Source organism: Zootermopsis nevadensis, unplaced genomic scaffold (assembly GCF_977971745.1).
Source record: "Zootermopsis nevadensis isolate Lab colony 2312 unplaced genomic scaffold, Znev_1.0 Znev_ptg000061l, whole genome shotgun sequence".
Classification (NCBI taxonomy): Eukaryota; Metazoa; Arthropoda; class Insecta; order Blattodea; family Termopsidae; genus Zootermopsis; species Zootermopsis nevadensis.
The window spans coordinates 12,092,682-12,115,255 of NW_028259192.1; the positions used below are offsets into that span (position 1 = coordinate 12,092,682).

General features: G+C 37.6%; 1 protein-coding gene across 1 annotated transcript in view; it reads left to right on the forward strand.

Moving 5' to 3' along the window:
• The first annotated feature begins 6,048 nt into the window (after positions 1-6,048).
• Positions 6,049-22,574, forward strand: part of Dh31 (diuretic hormone class 2) — a 94,621-nt gene continuing 78,095 nt past the window's right edge. Inside the window, exon 1 of the mRNA XM_022080832.2 lies at positions 6,049-6,166. The gene's annotated coding sequence lies outside the window, so the exon portion shown is untranslated. The remainder of the gene's footprint in view (positions 6,167-22,574) is intronic.

Below are 22,574 nucleotides of genomic sequence, written 5' to 3' on the forward strand. Positions count from 1 at the left end.
CGGGGTCCTTTCCCGGGGGTAAAGCCGGCCGGGGCGTGATGCTGACCACTCACCCCCATCTAGTGCCGTGGTCAAGGAAGAGAGGAGCTATACCTCCTCTCCCCCCCAAACGCCTACATGGCGTATAGTGGGACAAACTTTACTTTACTTTTTACAATTCTTATTTCTGCTTTAAACATTCAATCGCCGTCTGTTAATAACGTGAATACCTATCAGAAAGGCATTCGTCACAAAGTTCCGTGTGTATTAACTCTGTCACAACTGAAGCATCATTCATGTTCAGGGCTAACTTTACAGACTAATGATTTGAACACATTACTCCTGAATATGTCGACAAGACAACTGAATTCTGCAATGTAAGGCAGCAGATTAACTGCTGAAGAGAGCGAGGTAAAGTTGGTCTGTTAAATGGAAATTATGTGGTAGGAGAACATCTGCATGGACACACGTTCCGGCGACAACTCAAGCGGACACTCGTACTGTGGATCCTGTGAAGTCCATGGCTTTGTGCAATAATGGTGCAAGATCCAGGAAACGATCTGATGTTATTAATCGAAGCAAAATTGGGGACCTGAAATTATTACTGCAGTTGTTTGACGTCAGAGCTTGTTCTGACGAATCTCCAATTATTATATTGATTGTTATTCTCAATAAGATTCTTTTAATTTCTCTACAGAGAAGAAAAAACAGTTTGGAATTTTACTTTCCGAAAACCTGACGTCCATGATATACAGAACAAGTTTGTCCGTGGTTTTGTACGAGTATGTACCGTGGTATCCTATGAGAGAATAATATACATTATAGGAGTCTGAAAACAAAATGGTCCTTAAATATCTGGCCTAATAAAGAAAAAAATGAACAATTTTCGATATCAGTCTATACAGTGGCAGGCATGGGTAATCTAGTATTGTTAAGATAGTAGCATCAAGGGCGGTATAATACGTTTGGTGTATGAATAAGACAGAGTAAAAACGGAATGTAATGGAATTTTAGTTGGTAGACATCTCTGAAAACGCCCACTAGGAAAACCGATGAAGAGGTAGTAAGATATCATTAAGGTGCATATTAGGCAATAGACTATGAGAATAGGATGTGGGCGAAACTGATTGATATCGTGTACAATTGTGGACTTTTATGTTCTGCTCCCACATCTGTATAACAACCAAATTTGGTTGGTACTTGGTTCGTTGGTAATTATTTACTGTTGTTAAAAAATTTTGGGATTATGTGCTAATGCCTATAAATGTGTGTGTCATTACCGTTGCCATGGAATGATCATCATTTTCTGTTAAATGATTTTGGACTATATAGGATAATATTACAACCGTCGCCAAGAAATGCTGTTAAGGGAGGCCTATTATACTTATGTTATACTATGCGGCACAGGCAAAATTTTGACATAGGGTTATATTTAAGATTGGAGTTCATAAAATCATATATTATTTGATTAATTAAAGGTAAGTAAAATATTAATTTCTTGTTACGTAACATTAATTAATTTTAATTCTGAAATGCTGTTTTTTGAAAAAAGATGTACTAAAACATAAGACTATCCATGGACTTTTATACAGTGCAGCAGAACAGATGTCCACAGGTTAATACTTCATAAGTTGCGTAATTAAGAGAAGATAAGTAATGATTTTAATTTTTGTATGCTGCTTTCAATAAAGATATGGTTTTAAGAACTACTTCTGATCTTTCCGTTTATCTTGAAGGGAAAATCCCTGACAAAGCCCAGTGAGGGTGCTAAAGTCTGTAGTTAATAAACAGAACTGTGAGATCGCAGAGCATCGTGTTCTGTTCAATGAATGATTCATTTTCCGGTCACATAACAATTTGCCTTGACTGGGATATTCTACGGGCCTACTTATTTAGATACACATTATCTCACACTCTGGGATAAACATAGACCACACGAGGTGTTTGAAAATAAATGCTGAGGGCAATATTTGTACGTAAGGCATGATGTAACACAGTAACTGAGAAAATGTACTTGAGTCTCATATCTTGTTCCGTTCACTTGGTCGTTGTAGAAGGGTTAAATAATGAAGTTTAAAATTGGCAGTAAATAGAACGAGGATGTGGAAAAGTAAGTGGTGCAAATCAGGTACTGGCTTCAAAACCCCATGCACACAGTTTAGACAAAAACAAAGAATACAGCTAGCATTAAATTACTCTATGTGTATGTAATTTTGATTAAACAAGTTAAGAGTAGGGTCTGGTACAAGTAGGCATTCAGATTCATTAACACCAGAAAATGCCTTGAAAGCAAGACTAGCAACAAAATACTCAGAAAACTTCTGAAAAACAAGATGTTGGGGAATACTTGAAAATAAGAAAAAGGTAGGAACAAGAATTTTAAAATGTATATACAGATGTTCCAAATCGAAGTATATACATTTTTAGTGAATGAAATAAACACATTTTAATATACTAAACGGTTACATACTTCATCACTGGCACTTGGTGAATAAGCTAATGTAGTGTAGGTCCTCAAAATCACTTTCACCTGAGCATGAGGGACCTGTCTGCATATTTGTACTGTCATGTGTACATATTATTCGTAGCGTTCGGATACTTTACATAGTTCTAATTTAATTTACGCAAGAACAAAGCCCTTGTTCATTCAGCCTTATATGTCATCCAAGTACAAAAATACTATATAAAGTAAAAGAGTCGTACAAAAACAATTGTAATTACATTATTGTTTTGCTTCAGTGCAGCTACTGAAACACGCCTCAGGCAAAAGAGAATTTAGTTTCATCATCGTAATGAATAACAATTTTCATGAAAAGGTAGTCTCGGCTCCATGAACAAATAGAATCTGATACAAACCAAGCGTACGGTTCAGTGGGTTGAATATCAATACATATTTTACATTTTACTTACTCTCCGCGTTGCCAATATCAATATGTGCCTTAGCATAACAAACATGGTCCGTGCGCCACAGTTATGGTCTACTCGTATAAAGGGATCTGACTTCGAATCCTACAAAAGCATGCTCCCGTCTTCTGACGTACAGGCCGTGTAGTAGTCTGACCCATCCAAGGCGTTCAACTGGATATCTAACCGACTGAGCGTAATATGAACTTAAAGCCAGAGCGTGTATATTAGGCGTGTCAGCCCGGCTAACTCCCTGAAAGACGACAAATTAAAAGTCTTGTGATGGGTTTCTTTTGTGGTTCATTGGTGTTCCATGCACTGGAATACAGCAGAGCCAATCAGATAAAGAACGTCAATAGTCAGTTGCCTTGCCGTGGGCGTAAGCCTCAACCAGCTGGCTGAATCTGGCTAACGATTTATTTTATCTGACTGATTCTGCTATGCTCCAGTGCATGGGGCACCAATGAACCACAAAAGAGAGACAGCAGAATACGTTTTATTTTAATTTGTTATTATTAGCCGGTCTAAGCGGGCTAACACGGTTAACATAAACACTCCACCCCTGATGAACTTCAAATTTCTTTACTAAAATGGTATAACAGGATCACGTAAGAATGAAGAAACTGCTAAAGTCCTCTGTGGTCATTAATATGAACTTGGTAGGCCCAATGTTAAAATTTTCTTTTTTTACGGGAGCAAGATTTAATACCGCCAATACCGATTTGGATCACTGGACCCATGATATCGATGGGGTTGATTTCCAAGAAATGCCGTTATCAGATCCTTAATACGTGATCAGCCATTCTAATCCTCTTTATTTACACAACCCAGTGTTCCGTAACCAGTTTGCCGCCACATGGTTTAAAGTGTGCCGAAAATTGTTATAGAAACTGCTAATTCGAGTGCTCACGAGCACACAGGCTTATCATTGATAGATTTATTGTCAATGTGTTATATTTTGTTTTCAAACCTACATTCCAATAGGGCAATAATTCATATGTAGGTAAACATTTTCGGCCACGTATAATTTTATATCCCCCTCTTGAAACGAAATTTTGTGGTGTGCCACCATGTTTCTCTGACAAACAATGTGTGCCGCGGATGAGAAAAGTTTGCGGTACACGGATCGAACCTACGAAACAAATTTATCATCAGACAGGATTTGAGGTTCTCACGGTGGTGAGAACGAAGATGTCTCTTATGGGTCGTAGCGATGTGCAGTCCGGTAGAAGTGTACCAACGTTTCACAGGTCTTGCTACCTCCATGTTCAGGACAATCACTCATCGTCCTAATGATGGAAACGTTGGTAAACTTCTACCAGACTACATGGCGCTACAACCCAGAAGACAGATATCTAAGACCATCATCCACAAACAATTTTCTTAATGTCCTATTCACTTCATCTATCTGTCTCAAGTCCATAATTCTTTCTCGCCATTCTCTTTCCATTCACATACATTCTTGACAAACTAACTAGATGGCTTACCGAACCCGAAGGTTCATCACCGAATTAACCATAGCCCTCCACCGGACCCTGTCCTTGGTCAACAAAACCCAGTCTCCTTCAACTCCTATCTCCCATAGATCCCGCCTGGCATTCGCCTCCCATCTACGTCTAGGTCTCCCCAGCGGTCTCTTTCCCTCAGGCTTCCCAACAAATACCTGGTGCACACCTCTTGTTCCATCCATTGTATTTGTCATTCTTGACAAATACAATATAAAATAACAGTGAACACGGATAATATTAACTGTAAAGGACATGTCATGATATTTGATTCATATTCGTATTTTGTACGCCTGATCAATGGGATTTATAAAAGATGGCATTTGGTGAAAATCTTCAAATATTTGGGAGGCAACAAAGATTAATATTACACCTAACAATAGGTTTAAGAGCCAATTAAATGCGGACATTTCTCGCTGTATTCACTTCGAATATTTCATCTTATTGTCTCACCATTCGCTTCAGAATATTTTATTTTCTTGTATCATATTCTAAAACATGTAACATAATAAAGAATTCTAAATTGTTGTTGCCTATTTTATTGCAGGGGGTCCGCAGTGGCCGCGCGGTCTGAGGCGTGGGCCTTGTGCCGCTTGGTCACTGGGACCGTGGGTTCGAATCCTTATCAAACCATGGATATTTTTCTGTGTTGTACTGTCCTGTGTACAGGTAGAGGCCTTGAGACGAGCCGATCCCTCACCCAAGGAGTCTATAGATCAAGCCAACGAAAAGTTGGGACCCGCAGTGCTCAAGCACTTGAACGGGTTGTTCCCAGTATCCCAGTATTTAGTATTTTATTGTACCGGTTTTTAATTTGGTCCCTCGCACAAACGAAGAACAATGTGACTTGTAGACTATTCCAGAATAAATAACAAAAGAACAGAGATGATTACACAATGAGGTTTGAATGAGAGGGACATACAGCACGCATGGAAGAGAGGACAGTATGAAAATAAATCATCATGGAATTGGGTGAAATGGCATGGACTTTTGAATGAATTTAAGTGACTCAGAATAAGGGCCATGGGTGGGGTCTTGTGAACACGGTAATGAACTTTTGATCCCGTAATAGGAGAAGAATATCTTGAGCAATTGAGTGACTATCACATTCTAATGACTTCTCTCCAAGTAATTACTTCCTTATAATAATTGTTATTAATAATTTATTATTGTAGAAATAATGCCACATGTGAAGAGAACCGTAATTTCAGAAGACGGCTGCATTCAGTGAGCAGTGCCCAGGTTTCGGTTTACGTTTCTTCATGTTTGATACCTGCAAGGACTTCCCCGAACGTGACAGAACTTGCTACTGTATCTTTTAAACATTTATGGAGCTCCAAATTGTTATCAGAACAAAGCTGACTGCCATATTCCTCCGTTTTCTTCTATTAAAAAATGATTCTGACAGCCCCCTCCCTTGTATGGGCCACGCTACATACGTTTTGCAATTAATTTTGTACTTCCAGAGTATTGCATATCAAGTAATTACACGAATATTCCTGACAGAGAAATACGTAATTTCCAACAAATAAAATTACTATACCAATCTAAAGCATCACATGTTATACGCATAAGTAACCGAGAGACCTGTGGTGCCCTGGGATTGGCTGGGCGTGTCTTGGGGGCGTGGTTATAGCGATGGAGCCAGCCGTCGCGACGCTAGTGTGGGTGTTGGGGTGTATATATACTGTGGCGAGTGTTGCAGGGAAACTTCTGCGGGAGGCTCCAATCTGCTTGACCTAACATCTCGCCGTCAACTTCCTACGTCGCCAGGACACGTGAGTACTCTCTCTTGACACGTGTATCTGCCATGTAACTGTGTTTCACACAACTATGATTCCTTGCTCTTGAAGAAGTGTCAAAAAATATTTTCTTCTTGAAAATATGTTTATGTTATAAAATAATATGGGGGTTTTAATGTAAAACCCACTTTGACATAGATAAAAAGAAAATTTATGTACCTTCGGAGAAAAAAAACCATTATAAATTATTCAGTGCAGTGGTGAGATATTTTAATTCGTCAGGGGTTATAATTGAATGCTACCAGAGACATAAATTAACGAATAAACAAAATCAAATAATTGTGCTTAAGCATCACATAATGAAGACGTGGAAAGGTAAACTTTCTTAACATCATTAACGTCGAACTAGATGGGTATGAGTTGTCAGTCTCACGTTCCGGCCGTTTTATTGCCAGAGATAAAAATCACACGTTACCCATAAAACAGGAGGCTTGGTGGACTCGGCAGGTAATATGGATGTAGTATCAAGCAGAAAAATCCATACCCCTGCCAGGGTTCGAATCCAGGTCGTCCAGTCCGTTGCCAGTTAATTTACTGAACAATCCCAGTTATATATTCAAGTTTAATTTTGTTGCTAGAAATACTTTATTCCCCCAAGTGATAAAATATATTTTATTCCTTGTCAATTTATAAAAATACAAATCCGAAAAATAACGAATATAACCTTTCAAAAATTGGCTACTGTGCAGTTCAGAAACAAAATAACTTATTGTCCCTTTTTAGTTACCTAAACACAGCGATAGCACTGCAGTTTATTGTATTATTCCTTCAAATTTTACGCAAATATTAAATGGAAAAAATTACACCTCTGTGTATGATAAATCGAGCTTAAAACATGGCTAAAAATCTTTCAGAACCAGAGCGTGTTTTAATATATATAAAAATAATGTACACAAAATATCAAACATGTGCTGTGTTGGCTACTGGTTCGTATAGGACTATACGATCATATTATTTAAAACCAGAGAAAATGCACACTATATTTTCATTTCTGATCATTTTAAGAGATAGCGTTTGTGGTCGGTGCAGACTATAATTTGTCAACAGAGAGAAGTTCCGCTCCACCGACTCTTTGGGTCGTAATTTAAAATTAATAACAAAGTTTCTGGCACAGCGGGTACGTGTTATGAACAAACAATATTCACACCTGGTTTATGGGATACACATACATGGATAACATGCAAATTAATTGCATGATAATCATTTGAATGAATGTTGTACTGTAATAAATTAATGTCCCTGATTAATAAAAATAAAATTATTGTTACTAGTAGTATAATGTATGCATAATTCAATTCCGAATTTATCTTTATTTATTTGTGATCTATATAACGACGGTCTCAATAGGTCAGACTATACCGCGTCGAATGATTCATTAATAAATAATGAATTGTAAAGGATTTTGAAGAAAGAGGCTGTGGTACAATTTAAGGTACTATCCCGGAACTGACTGGAGGGACTGAGAAATATCACTATAATGATCAGTAGGGATACCCGATCTCCGCGCCAATATTTTAACCTGTATCCTTCCGTATACGAAGTAGGAGTGCTAACCACTCGACGCAACGTTCTAACGCCGCGAGCGAAGATATTGAAAAGTTAGCAAAGTCAGAAACTGATGAAAGATGAATTTAACGGAGACCGAGAACATTCTATTCTTTATAATAATGGTTGCTTAATTCTTTGAACCAAACAGGAGCATAACACAATCAACTCTCTGTCGTAATTTTCTCAGTTATGTTAGCAGGAACAAACATGACACCTGACAGTTCGTTGCATCTCATGCAACAACAACTGATGTAAATTCCACTTACAGTTACTCTGTGATGTTGTTATCAGTGCCAAATCCAATTCACAGCCACCGCTATACAGAAGTTCTTATAGCCAGTGACAGTTATGAAATACCTCGTACGCTTAGTATAACAACACCCGTCAAATCAATGTTAATGCATCCAGTTCCCAGTCAATTACATCTCACGATTCATACGACTGAACGGGATTCTTGACTGTTGTTAATGATTGCACTCCAATCTAACAAATACTATTTGATGTGCATCACTCAATTACCACTAAGTATAAATAATAACTGTTAACAGACGCCACAAGACGTCACATAAAACAGCGGTCACTAGTCTCAAGAAACAGTGTCCTAAGAAAAAAGATAGCCCGAGGCTTTTCGCTGAAACGCGTAATGCCACATAATATAGGGAAACTAAACTATCCTGAGCCAGATTAATGCAATCTGCATCCTTGCACCCGTTTCTTTAAGATCATATTCAATACTATCCTGCCATTTACGCTTAGGTATCCTAAGGCTGACTAAAATTCTGTACGCATTTTTATTCTCGCCCGCGTGTGCTACATAGCCTTTATCAGCACTTTATCCTGTTTCAGTCCAATAACAATCTTTTTGTGGAAGTTTACAATTTATGAAGTTCCCCTCTGCGCATTTTTCTACGTCCTCCTCTTACTCCCTGTCTCTAAGGTAAAGCAAAATATTTTCTGAAGTATTCCCAATCTATGTTTTTTCCCCTTAGAGTGGCTGCCCTCATATCAGCCGATAAAATTCTAGTTTAATACGTACTAATCTTTAGGTATGGCCGATAAGAGATTAAAAAGTATCGATTTCAGTTTTCTGGGCTGTAACGCATCTCAGGCTTACAGGTTCTTGCCAGGAGCATATTGTCTTTGAAATGATGCAAGACTGTGTTGCGTTAACCCTTAAGACCACAGATGTCAAATCTTATAAACATGAAAATATTCTAACCTTTATGACCGAAACAGGCCAAGAGATTAATGCGTAATCATGCTGAACATAGGGGCATGAGACACAGAGCTTATGTTAAAACCATCCATGGATATAAAATTTATAATTTGATGACATAATGAGGAGCTGATCATAATAGTTGCCATATTTTTAATAAAAAGTTCTTTACGACTTATCAATCCAGTAAACGGACCCAATTACTAATACGCATAATGATATAAATAATATCTAAACGTGTATGCCTTCTGTTTACTAGAACTTACATAACAAATTTTCTTATTATTTTCATAAATGTTGGCTCTAACTATACAATACAATACTGTCGGTCCGAATTATTTTATGAACGAAACAAGAAACGAAAATTAACAATTTTGTTTATTATTGGGGAACTTACACACAATTTTCATTAACTCTTGGCTTCTTTAACGACGCTGATGTAACTACTTAGCTTGTGTAGTGTCGAATGGTAGGATAATTAGTGGGCGATTATTTTGAAATAATGTACAAGTCTTGGCCTATTTTTAAGTAACAACTCTCCATCTGTTTAGAAGGACTGAGAAAAAGTATAAAAACCTTTTTTCATGGTATCCGGTCTCCGGATCGAGATTCAAACCCGGTACTTCGAGAATATGTAGCAGGAGTATTAACCACTGACTACTACGTTGGAAAGGAACAAAACGGAAAACTCGCGGGAGGCTACTGATATCGTGCGCGCCACGTAAGATTTTGTATCTTATTGTATCCATGGTGTGTCTAGTATCATAAGATAATTACGGGAAATGTTTCACGGGCTCTGTATATATGGAAACTAAGCCTCATTTTGCAGGCATAGAAAAGTAAGTGCCGCGAAAAAACTAAATAAATCAAGAACGCGCTACAATAGAATATGTGCAAGAGATATGCAATCAGATCCATTACTTATGTTCACAGGCTTATAAATTTGATAAAATTACAATAGGAAATGAAGGACCATTTACTGATAAGAAAACTAATTTCATACTATCAAGAACTTTCTGAAAACTGCTTTTCGCTTTTTGCGCAAAGAAACTTTGTAGGTCTTTCATAGTAATTCCGAAATATCGATAACGTTCGGCTGCATCATTCAACTTACTTTTTAAGAATTACTTCTGACTGATTTCTACCACCATTAATAATCCGACTAAAACGTAAACTAGTTCGAAATGCGTGTTAAACATATCTGTGACTGAATTTCTGCGATTTATGCCCAACAGATATGCGTTCGTCTTACGTAAAATAGTTTTACTGAGTACTACATCTTTGTTATCACATTTAATTAAAATTCGTTGCAAGAGAGTATTACTCATATTATTCTCAGGATGGGGGATACACTAAACGAAGCTGCGTATCGAACAAAAACACTTTCATGAATAAAGTTCGCATATAAAGCCACATTCTATGCTAAGTATGTATGTTTTAATAACTATGATCAGCTCGAAACTGTGTTGTGTTCGTTCAAGCAATAGGAAGATGCGGTGAAAATGAAAATTGGCTCAACCGCGTACAAATATGAATAGTAAAATCTATGGACGCTGCAGATATCACATTATAGCTTGTTCGTTTCAGCCACAAACTACTGCTTCTTCTCATGTGGTAAAATTATCGTATTACTGTTGTGCGCATTGCAATTAAATATCTCAGCAATGTTCAAAGACGTCGGATATTTGTAATATCGCGTTGCATACAAAAACCTATCCGGCGGTGCAGGACTACATAAAAATGTGACAGATTCTATTACTTTCTCTACAGTGAGAATTAAAAACTTTTAAAGTTAAGACAGGTTTGCCCGTAAGAATGAGTTTGGAGAGCAACATCCAAGTTACCTGTTTAAATCAATTTACGAAGAATTATCATTAAAAATGCAGACTTAAAATTCAACAGACAATCCACTTACTGTTAAAACTCTTTTCACAAACAAGAATGCAACAAACATTTTATGCCTCCTCCTTCCTTGTCTCATCTCCCCCACACACTGTTTTTGCAACTCATTCCCCCTCCTCTTTGGTTATAATCATCTCACACATTTCGTGTTAATAGCTTTATACTGAAGTGTTAATTTATTCCGAGACCAGCCACGTCAGGGATCAGAGGAAGCCTCTAACTTATGATCGAAGGTATCATAATACGACGCTTAGCCAGGGCACGTGGGCGGTGATAGATGAGTGTGGAGCATCTGTGGAATGACGATTAGGGAGTAAAATCGAAAGCCTCGTAGAGAAATCTCAGACAGTGCCACTTCGTCCACCTAACATAACCTTACTTGACGTAACCAGGCACTGAACCCAGTCTTTGCGGTGAAGAATTTCGTTGTGTTTTCCAACTTCACAGCGATGTTAAATTACACTGTTTAACAGCCAAAATTTATTGGAGATGAAACTAACCAATTTTTACTAATTTTAAGCTGCTAAACACGAAAATAACATTCATTTTGCATGATTGGTTCGCATTTCGAAGATATTCATACCAAGCTGTTTCGCTCTATTTTCGTAATTTTCAGAATTGTAATGGACTACTTACTTCAGACACAACCTGTAAAAGGGTGGAGAAGATTTTATTGCTTCCTGCAGGTCTAGTCAACATCCCTAAGGGATGATTAATAAATTGGTTCAGTTCTGTTTGGCAAACAAGTGTTTTGTGGAGTGCGGATTTTGTGTTTCACTTCGTCTTAGAATACTTATGTAGTAAACAGCAAAAACGTCGTTGTGAGTACTTAAATGAGAAATTTGTAACACTAAAATATACAAAATTTCGCGTAGATGTGTCAATAATCCTAACAACGTTTGTTATATCCGTGGAGAAGCGACTTTTAAATCACAAAAACGAAACTTGGGCCCCCGTCGTTAAGAAAGCGAACCACCTTTATTTTGGTTGCAAAGTGGGTGATATGGACAGGGCATGGGCACCCTTTATTTGCTGTCTGAAGTGTTCTACAAATCTACGCGAGTGGCTAAAAGGAAAAATGCAGTCTATGCCCTTCGCTGTGCCCATGGTGTGGTGGGAACCGCATAATCATGTAAACGACTGCCACTTCTGTATGATTCCTCCTGTCATCGGCATAAACAATAAGAAAAAACATGCTTTGATCTATCCGAACATCCCCTCAGCCATTCGTCCTATACCCCACAATCATGAAAACCTGTACCTGTCCCTCCTATCTCCTACACACCTGAAGAATTCTCACCATCACCACCATTAGATCTCGCCATTCCAAGATCATCGGCATCTCAAGATAAAGAGTTTGTGCCAGAAACTTTACCTTCTACATCTCACAGAGTAACTCAAAGTAAACTGAATGATCTAGTGAGAGATTTAGATTTGCCTAAGTATAAGGCAGAGTTGCTAGGATCGCAACTTAGGCAATGGAATGTACTTGAAGAAAATGTTAAAATATCCTGTTATCGCGTTCGTCAGATTCCTTTACAAAAAAATGTTTCCATGCAAGATGATCTCGTATTTTGTGATGACGTAGATGGTCTTATGGATGCCCTGCAACGTCTGTTAAAATGCATTTCCTCCACTCTAACTTGAACTTTTCCCTGATAATCTTGGTTCGGTTAGTGATGAACATGGCGAACGATTTCACCAAGATATTTCTACTCTTGAAAGGCGTTATCAGGGGAAATGGAGCGAATCAATGATAGCTGATTACTGCTGGTCGGTGGTAAGAGATGCCCCTGAGGTAAAATACAAAAGAAAGGCCAAAAGACAACGTCTATAAGGTAGGTGAAAATTTGTAAACATTTGCATATCATATGGACGAATTTATTGGTGATATTTTACATAGTACAAAATATCTTCAAAACGCGAACTAACTAAGCTTTCTTATTGTCATTTTCGAATTTAGCGGACGAAAATACATAAGAATATTCACGCGAATACCAAATTGTAAAATGCTTCATAAAATGTTAATTAAATTCAATACAGAACGGTATTTGCGTTAGATACGATACATAACCTGGTGACGCCACACTAATCTTTAAAATTCTGTGTCCTCCCAGACGTTTTAGCATCTGCATAGTTATTAATTGTTATGTAGATAGGAAATAAATACAGTTAAACTATGGGGAAAACAAAAACAACTTGACGTTGGAAAGTAGGTAAAATATTGCTTCTAATATAACACACCACTCGTCTCTGATTATGCAAATATGTTGATATAATCTTCTGGATTCATATTCTTGATACTGTATAGTTCAAGTCTGAAATGTTAACATATTTTTCTTCCATAGGACTGTCATGTAACACGTCACAACCTGCCCATCATACCCCCAAAATATGTCTTCTACCCTACCACTAGGCCGGTAACGTCAGTGATCGACATTAAAGAAAAGAAGAATAAAGTAGCGGACCATAATGCAAAACACTAATAATATGGTCATTAGAACAAAACCATTAAACTCGCTTGCTGTAAAATAACTACTATTCCATTTATGAAATAAATTAAATACAATCCCTGCTATTACTTGCGTACCGGTAGTGGTCCTCGGACTACCAGATGAGAACCTTGCTTTAGAATACTGTACAAGACCGCAAGTTACCGAGTGGGTCTTATCTGTTACTTTTAGAGCAGGCAGCTGAACTTCGCGGACAATGGCATCCTTGTCAGTTATTGTGTTAAATGTCCAGCTTGCTGCAACGTGTGAACTGAAATAAGCAGACGTGTCCAACCTTCCGGACGGCTGCCATGCAAACGAAGCGGGAAAGTAAAATGGTTTCGATATGTTCCAACGAACACGACAAGAGAACAATCTGCTATAGACACCAACAGAATAGTCTAGCTGCAGAGACCTCAGCTACAGAGTAGTAAGAAATTCTGGTCGGACGAAGATGGCTACCAGAAAAGGCGCAAACCCCAAATGATCGAGTCGCACACCTGAAAATCAAGATACAATGAGACAGAATTCAGAGCGAAAACTGCGTTCAACTAGCTCACGGTAATATTAAATGGTTCGCTGTTGTCAATACGGCAATGAATCTTTGGGTTCCATAAAATAACATTTTCTTTGTCAGTTGAGCTACTATCAATTCCTCAAATGGACCATGCTCATATTCACCAGACTCTGGGATTTCTCATACTTCTCAATTCAGAATTCAAAGCTAATAAACCATTTAAACTTTTTAAGACTCCTTGAATAAGACAGGGGCAAGGTGTGTGTTTAACTTATGCAGGACATAAGAGCACACAGACATCCGTGCCTTGGGCGAGACTCGAATTCGAGCGGCACAATATCGTACGATTATACACCGACTTGAATTTGACAGGGGCAAAGCGTCTACCCACACAACACATCAGAATACACACATCCATCAATTCTTTAGCGAGAATCGAACTCCTGATACCAGAGTTCGAGTGATCCAACAGTGGGGAGCTCTGACTTGTCGGAGTAGATTCATAGTAAACAATAACCTAGTTTTGTCTGTGTTTAGATGCGAACGTTTTTATTTGAATTTAACCAAACAAAATTTTCGGTGTAATTCCTAAAGAAAAGCAGTTTTGCAACTACTTCTTAAAAGCAAACGAATCTAACGTCTAAAATATCGAAATAATACTTTCATGTCTTGAAACATTTAAATATTTAAAATAATACTGTTTTATCAGTCAACTACAAAAGGCATGTAGAATTAATAAATTAAAACCAAGATCATGTAACTAAATTTAAATCCTGATATCATGAATGTACCTGCTCTGTCACTCATCTGTGACTACACATTTCATTATGTGAGGGTGGGGTAGAAATTAAAGTAGCAGAGACTTTATACATATCATAAATTTACTCTCTCAAGGAAAGACAATTTTGAGATACATGAACTCTATTAAAATACAATATTAACAGTAAACTCGAAGTATCCAATTCCTCAAGACAGTCCTTGATAATCTAATAATGTTGTCAGGAAAATCCGTCTTTTACAGAAACCGAATTTTCATTATCGTGTTCACAAGAACCCTCCACCGGCCCCTATCCTGAGTCAGATAAATCCAATCCTCACCTTTCAACTCTATTTCCCCGATATCCATTTAATATTATCCTCCCACGTACACCTAGTTCTTCCGGGGGTGTCTTCCCTTCAAGATTTCCAACTAAAATGTTACAATGAAGATAAGTCCAACAGCTCATATTCATTACGACTATCACTAGCACTAATATAACTTACAAAAAGTCACGTCATTCAATACGGGTAACCAGACGTCGACATTTAGAAACAAGAGTAGCTACTGTTTAAGGGAACGCCAATGTTGAGTTATGCATGAAGTGTTCCATGTCCTGGGTAACAGTTGTATGCACAGACATGAATATGCATTCGAGAGATGTAACTCAGTTAGCACATTTTCACAGTTCTGTGTTTTCATATTTTAAACTTTGAAACTGCAGCAGTATTCACTGTTTATCCGATTGCGTCAGACCGTAAACATCATGATCGCATTTTACCATATTTCATTGTTTTATTGCATGAGCATGCGAGTATCTTTATTTATTTATTTTTTTACCTGACCCATTACCATAATTATACACCAACACTTAGTACCATTTTGGTAAGTGGTGGCTTTTCAACTGCGCTGAACTACATAAGTACAAGCAAACAGTTAGTACATAGATTTTTAAAAGAGAAAATATCTTATTTACTTCACATTACTTCCTGATAACCTACTTTTAGATAATTCTGGATAGAGTCAAACGCCAGTGTTTACAAAACCGTTTAATAAAGATTTATTTTACATATATTATATATTCTCCTTTATAATCCGGTATTTTCACATTGAATCAACCTCATTTAACTGCTTAAGACAGCTTAAAGTGTGTATGTGTGTATATAAATTAAATATTTGACAAGCTAAGAAAGAAACGATAATAATGACTGTAACAAACATTCTACAAACAGGCGTCACAAATCGGGAAGACGGTCTTTTTCGGTCGTTAACTTACGTGTTAGACCGTAAGGGAGCCGAGTGAATAAATGTGGTCAACACATTTTTTACAGTACCTTAAATTTCTAATGCATGAATTCGTAGTAACAAACGTTATTATGCACAACTCAGACGGACTCACATGAGAGACTGTTTGTAGCACTATGTTTCCATCACGATATCAAACAATATTTTGATTACCGTACTGATGTAAACCAATAACCCATAAATGGGAGCATCCAGGTTCTCTCCTGCTACGTGCATAAACCTCAATAAGCGAACACATTTATTCCCATTATCCATAAACATTTCTACTTTTTTGTATGACTGTGAAACGTGTTCTCTTGCTTTAAGAGAACATAAATTAAATGTTCAAGGGCGAAGCAAGCAAGCCGTTTAGGTGATTATATAACGAAGAACTTAATAACGCAATTATGTTAAGTAGCATTTGAAGCATTCAGACCTTGGGATCTAAACATCGTCTAAATAATATTTAACAATTTAGGTCTTACCACAAAGAAAACAACACTTCACCATTACAAATGTCAACTGTTTCGTGCTGTTTCTGCATAATAAATTCTGAAATAAATAAATCGAGAAAGCAAATTAACATGCTGACTGACAAAAGCAAATACTTTGTGCTATTAGGTCTGTGAACAAAGTTCTGACACAAACTTCGTGTGTCATTTAATCCGAAGTTGGTTCCACTTGTTTTCCAAACCATAATCTAGAACAACAATTAGAGTTTATTATGACTTACCTAAATAGTCTTCAATAGACTGAACACAAATATTATGCTGCCAATGCCGATAAACCGTGACTGCAAAACATACTTTTGCACACACAGCTTAAAGACCGCGCTGTCTCAGCACGCCATCTTTCACTGGACTTGAGTACCAACGTGTCCAATCTAATGGCGCGAAATTTAAAAACCATTCGATCAATAGATTTGTCAGCAAGACAGGTGTGTCATTTTACCCAGCTACGTCACTTCAAGCTAGTCTCCCCTACAGAAGTAATTTTTTCGTCGGAAATTTGTTTAAACGGAGCTGATATACTAGCAAGAATTAATTTTAATGGTTATAAAATTAAATTACAATATAAGCTTAAGTTAAAAGCCCAAAAATCTTCGAGATTGATTTTACACAATAATACTGCATGTTCAATGCGGCATATGCTAATAAATTATGATCTAGGCAAAAATAACATATTCATACTCATTTTATACACATGTAGCCGTCACACTAATTACAAATATCCTACAACGTTAACGTCTCCAAGCCAATTATTTTCCCAGTTATACCTCCAATACTAAAAAAGGTAGAAATTAATTAAAAGGTAATGGGGTCACAAATTCGTAACCACGTCACAGAGATTTAAAATCTTAAAAATAAAATGATTTGAACCCAGAAATTAAAAACGACTATTCTTAAAAAAAGGGAGTTTTGTTTTCAATGTCTATGCCTGGGAAGACGACTTAAGAAAATTATATATAATCGGAACACGTCTTTGGGCCTACACTAACGATGATGATCTTGTATGCCTAGGAAGGTCAAAATTACAGGAATCAGAAATAAAAAAATCATTTCTGTTACTTACTAAAACATTTTTCATGCGAATTACGTCCATGAATCCCGAACGAATGACGAGCTGAGCAATATCTTGCAGATTACATACGTAAAGTGACAGTTTACGGGTTCGTTCGTGTGATATAGACCAACTGCAATAGAATCTAATATTTTACTCTGCAGAAAAAATGTCTGTGCCCTAAAATATAAGAGAGAATATATAACAGTATTCAGTTCTCAGCGAAGAGTCGGAAGAAATGAGCATGACAGCCATTGTTTTTAAAATATGTAATAGGTTTTGTTAAGAATGGAACATACTACAACATTCTGCATTCTTCGCCTCCCCTCCGCTTTCCAGCAGTTTGAACACTAAGAAATAGGTGTTTAGAAATGCCCTACCTTTTACTTAACCCTAAGGTCAACTACCATGTGCAAATAAGCCGTTACCTGACCCTAACTGAGGACGCACACTCACTCTATTTAGGATTCATATTAATGTTATCCACCCATCTTATGCTTCTTTTGATGCATAGCATAAATTATTAAGTTTCTCACTGAGCAATTTTTATCAACATTCTGTTTATTCCTCTCTTTCTGTGATCCAAGTAATCCCCTCAGCACCTTTTCCTAAAACATCCTTAATCTTTGTTCTTACATTAGAATTGGACACCAAGTTTCAGATTAAAAAATATAATCGTAATTTTATTTAATATTCATCGTTTTAAATAGGTAACTGGAAGACAAACCATTCTTCACTGAATTGTAACAAGTAATTCTCAAATATTTTCTGCCCTTAATATTCTAAATATAATATTAAAAATTTGTTAACTACAGATTCTTTTCGTGCGGTTCCCAAAACAGCTGCAGCTTCGAAATTTCCCCACCCGGTCCTCGAATAAAATTAAACTTTTCACCTCTGACCTAAGTGAATAAGAGAAAGAATTGAAATTAAACTGACAGCGGCTTTGTAGGCGCTTGTGTTGAAGTCAAGACAAGCAACGCTCCACTAGACCTCTCTTCCCTGTGTAAAAATGTAAGAAATCTGACACTTCGCACGTAAATCATAAGTGATTCGGGTTCTGTGAACTGTGATCTGTCACACACAATTTGATTACAACAATCTGCTCTCATGACACACCACCTGCATCACCTCGGGCCAAATCTGCCTGTCGTGACACTATGTCAATATGTTGATGCGTGTTTTGTCACAGCAGACCCACAACCAAGGGAACTAATGTTTTAGACAGCAAAACAAAGGTTAATCTACATAAGGGCTGGCGACATTTCATAATGTTAAGAACTGAATTTGTTTATTCATCCATTCGTTCGTTTATTTACGCGTATGTACTTATTCATCTCAGTCACTAAATTGACTGGCTACTTGCTTCACGATCGTCATTTGATTCCCTGGAGGGGCATGATTTTCCCCTTCTTCGAAACGTCCAGTCCGGTCTCCCCACTCTTAGTTGCAGTGGGGGGCGGACACTGTTCCCTTAGTAAAAACAGGCCGGAACGTGAAACTAACAAATGCTGATGTTTAGAACATGTGGAGTTGTACCTACACTCTCCCTGGTGTATTTCACAGGGAACTGGACATTTGCTTCTACATTCAGAAATCCACATTTAAATCAAAACCCTCTGAGCACTGGAGAAGAAAAATTAAAATCTTATTTTGTAAAGATGTGGGAAGGGCGGAATATAAATTACAAGAATTCGAAAACAAAGTTCTCAGAAAAAATATTTAGACCTAAAGAGATCCAATTAAGCGGTTACTTCCTAGCGCGTTACATAACAAAAAAAAAACTTCTTAGCTTTCACAGGTCACTCAGTATTTTTAGGATAGCGAAATTCGGGCGACTACGGTGTTCGGGACACGCCACTGGAATGGATGGGACAATGAATTTATACGGAATTCTTGTTGGGAAACTTCCCAGTAGACGTCCACTCGTATGTCGAAAATTGGAAGGGGAAGATAACCTTAAGTTCGATAGAAGTGAGACAGTCTGTCAGGATGAGAGGTGGACGGAAATGGCTAAGAATTATTGCCAGGGTGGGCTATAGCACAGGGGTGTTGAGACTTAAATTCTGCTGCCACGATATTTTCTCGCGATTATTATAATAACCTTATCATATGACAGTACTCGAAGCTGTCATAATCAAAATCGCGGTTTGTATGCAATGAACTGATTCACCCTCTCATTCGCTCAATGCAGTCGGGTCTTCCTTGAGAACCTGAATTACTCAACTGGTCAAAAAAAATTCACTTCCTTTACAGAATCCTAACTTTCGTCACATATTCAAAGAGCCCGCCATTATAACCTATACTGATGTACATAAATCCACATTATATCCTTTATTTAATAGATTTTTCTCAGCATCATTCTGCCGTCTACAGATCGATCTCCGGATAGTTTCTTCCCTTCAAATATTCTGACTAAGATTTTGGATCTATTCTCATCTCCCCCGTAAGTGCTACATGTCGCATTCAACTCATATTCCCTAATTTTATCTCTCTAATAATAATTTATAACTCACGATGAAGAGAAGAGTAATGAAGCTACTCATTATGTATTCTTTCCATCCTCGTGTTATTTCCCCTCTCGCCAGCACTTCGTTTCCATCCAAACAACCTTTTTGATGTTCTTCCTTCAGGATTACGCTGGATAAAACCAAAGGAGGCATCAATTCTGATTTAATACCGTAGTTCCGAAAGTTCGGGATTGGTTTCTGCAAAGTTATATCCAAAGACAATATTACAGCAATGTCGTTTCCAGATTTATGTTAAGAGAGCTGGAATTTTGTCTGGATTTAAAGGGTAGGCGAACTAACCAGTACTTGATATTGCTTTTACGGTGGGCTGTTTGCGCCATCCCCAATTTCCTTTCTTTCCACACTATCGTCTTCCTCTAACCCCCAACCTCAATCCCTCCCTACCACATACATTTCACATATCTATAGGTCTACACCCCATTCGCTTCTTTGGAGATTATTGGGTAATTTAACGATCTTTTAACTGGAAGGTTATCCAGTGGCAAATGGCATGAGTTATTGTAAATGATAAGGTAAGTGCGTAAACATTGTCGTGATCTGCAACACATGGCGTCACAATACGGAAGACCAACATCTTCACCGCGGAAACAAACGTACGTGTAGCCTGACCTTGAAATTACGAAGGACCCGCACAGCTAGTTATTAATACTTTCGTATTTCAGAAGAAAGTGAAAGTTGCCCTCAGAAGTATAAATAACAATCCACTGATCCACGTGTTTGTAATGTGCCCGCAAGTTATGGCCACAGCTCCACGCTGCAAGAATATTCACTGTTAAAGACACAGGACTATAGATTCTAGTTATACAGAATCTAAAATTTAAGCCTATTTTTACCTGTGTCTGTGCATCGCTTCTGTTTGGCAGGCATTTACTAGTTTCACACAAATGAGTTTGAGAAAAGGCACTGAATCTCTTACCTTCTTTACCCTCAGGACTGAAGATTTATGCATCGCTTTCTGAGAAGTACGTTACCTATGATTTCTGTCTTCTGGGTTGTCGCCCTGATGACGGAGGCAGTATGACCTCTGAAACGTTGGTGAACATCGACCAGAATACACGGCGCAACAACCCAGAAGACAGAAATCTTCATACTCACCACTGTGAAAACCTTACGTTATTTATACTTGCACATACGCCTAATTATTTAAATAACTGAATTAGATCTTTAATTATTATGTGGTCCATAACGCTCGAAGACTAGCATCAAGGGGGCACTTGGTCCGAATTTCGACAGAGCAAAGAGCTAACATAAACTATATTTCGATTTTCTCGTACTTTCCACGAGAATGTCAGGCAGCACCTTGATAGAAACCGACACTGCCTCTTTCGAAATTCTTAATTGTTCATCATTCAAGATTATTTTTTCATGACATCTGACACTATACGACCTATTCAGTTCAAACAGCATAGTAAAATACCATAACTGCATGTAGCAGAGTCCTTGAGAACCACTTTCCTAAGCTGATAATGCGTTTAGGCAGTCACAAAAGGACCTACACTTCATTAGAACCTGAAGGTTCATTACCGCGTTGACAAAAGCCAAATGAATGCAATCTACATCCTAACACTCGATTTCTTCAACATTTACTTCAGAACTATCATCCGCATCAACTCGTGTATCCCCAAGCGGTATTTTTATCATCTTCAGGTTTTTCGACAAATATGTATTTACCTGCCACGTGTGCTCCACGTCTCGCCCATCTTATCCTCATTTTCGACGCCGTATATTTGCTGATGAGTACACACATGGAGCTGTTCGTTATGTAATTGTCTCCATCATTTATTTACACTCCACGTAAAAACATACAACCATCTCATAAACGCCATTTTTAATTATGTATTTACATGTATTATCATCGCTCCGTTCGTAGGAGTTCAACATTAAGTTTTTATTAATCTTAAAGTATGAAAAGGACGAGTGTATCTATTCTGTTATTTCTGCTGTTATTAGCTTAAGAGTGTAACCTATTCATACAACCCAGGAAGTAGTTGTAACAGGCCTTATGCCTGAGGCAGTAGAAGCCAGTTCCGTTCTTATCAAATTAACCTTTTAGAATACACACTCCTTAATGAGTTTCAGTTCATGACTAACATCCGGTGCAAGAGATGCAGCTAACTATTGTTATAGGAAGTCACAGAATAAGTAGGCCATTGAAGCAAGCTGCAACGCCACTGTGTAGTGACGACCATTGCCCCTACCTATTCTTTGGTACCAATACAATGACAGCTCAAAATGTTCCTATGGATAATGGTGTGTCTTTATATTTCTGCAACACACGTAATCCTACAAAGAACATTTACTTTAAATCATTGACAGAAAGAAGGCAGCTACACACAAATTGAAACCATTACGGATAGAGGAGAAGATCAAAGAAAATGAGTGACAAACCATAGGGCAGAAGACAGCATGCAAAAGTGTGTTATATGGCCTTTGGCAATATTTCTGGACATTTTCAAAATCATCTATCTCTGACACAGCAGTGAGTCCTCCCAGGACTCTACTTTATTTGTACCACACTGCATAATACATGTAATATTATTAGCGTCTCGAAATCAGTTTGTTTAATTCCTTCATGTT